At 30.6% G+C, this 1,354-nt stretch overlaps 1 protein-coding gene across 7 annotated transcripts in view; it reads left to right on the top strand.

Annotated features, from left to right (window-relative positions):
* Positions 1–1,354, top strand: part of LOC117170553 (fasciclin-1) — a 492,646-nt gene that overhangs the window by 346,522 nt on the left and 144,770 nt on the right. The window lies entirely within an intron of this gene.

Genomic DNA, 1,354 nt, shown 5'->3' with positions numbered 1-1,354 from the left:
TTATTGATAAAAAATATTTTATTTTCTGTGTCTCTGCTCCTTCATTATAAAAAAAAAACGTTTGAAAAAGTTATGTGATACCTAGAGAAAAATGGTACAGGATATGATCTCTTCGTTTGTCTTTAAAACAAAAAAATATAATTGTACCAAAATAATAAAACCAATTTATACATGTTCTTGATTCATCAAATAAATCAATAAAAAAATTTCTTTGTATCTTACCACTAAATTTTAATTTGTATCAAGCCTGATTTTAAGATTTGGTTACTACGGGTTATCAGATCAACATGTGAATAGATTCTTGCTAATTTTAGTAAAAAAAGGTTGACCTAATATGAGTGGAATTTCGTTCTCAAAACCATTTGTTACGTAAAATACTTTCAATTCTGCGAATCACTAGAAAACAAAAGTTAAAAAGATTTTATCGTAAACAGCTGTTTGTTAACGCAATCCAGTGCTTACTGTATAGTGGATTATCTTACTTGCTTCACTAGTGCACTATATGTAAAAAATATATATGTCACTTTTTTGATAATTGTAACAGTGTTGCTTATGATTTCCCTAATATTAATAATAGTACCTACACGGAGAAACTCTGGCACGAACGGTTAGTGTTAAAATAATTTTTTTTCATAGCAGCAGCAACAGTTGCTCTAATGTTTAGTGACAACCGCGCTTATCGCTCGACTCATTCGCCGCAATGTACCAACTGTGCTATGAGCAACATCAGCTGATCGAGATGAATGAGCGTGCATATGCACATCGTAATTGTTTATAACATCAGAGTATATAATTTTTCATCACATTTAACCTCAAAAATCTTTTAAAATTTTTTATGCTTAAAACAATGATAATATTTATGCGTTGATAATACATTTGATAAATGTAAAGGATTACGAGGCATTCTACTTTCGCCCATAAAGAAATAAATTTTTTAAAGTTCAAACCCTACCTTACTTAACCTTCATGTACTTTTATGACTTTTAATTTTATATTCCCACTAGTAAAAAGTCCAATTATAATTCGAAAGTTCTGTTCAAAAATATTTTCTTTAGATTGTATTGCGAAAATTAAAATGTTCTGATGTTGACAACTGTGGCTCTTGTTATTCCAAATATTTGTAATTTTACACTAACCGCTCGTGTCAAAAGCAGTGACAGCTCTTGCCACGGTCGCTCCGTGTAGCAATATTCCTATTATTAATAACAGTAATGCTGAAAAATCACAAAATAAGAATAAGAATGAATAAACAAGTAATGGGTCATCAAAAATTACGTAAGGTGTTTTTCTGAAACTTTAAACAGCCCCTCCCTTATGTAAGATTCCGTAAGATTTTCTTCTACCCCCCCCCCCC

This window comes from Belonocnema kinseyi, chromosome 4 (genome assembly GCF_010883055.1).
Source record: "Belonocnema kinseyi isolate 2016_QV_RU_SX_M_011 chromosome 4, B_treatae_v1, whole genome shotgun sequence".
Taxonomy (NCBI): domain Eukaryota; kingdom Metazoa; phylum Arthropoda; class Insecta; order Hymenoptera; family Cynipidae; genus Belonocnema; species Belonocnema kinseyi.
This window is presented reverse-complemented; position numbering and strand designations above follow the sequence as displayed.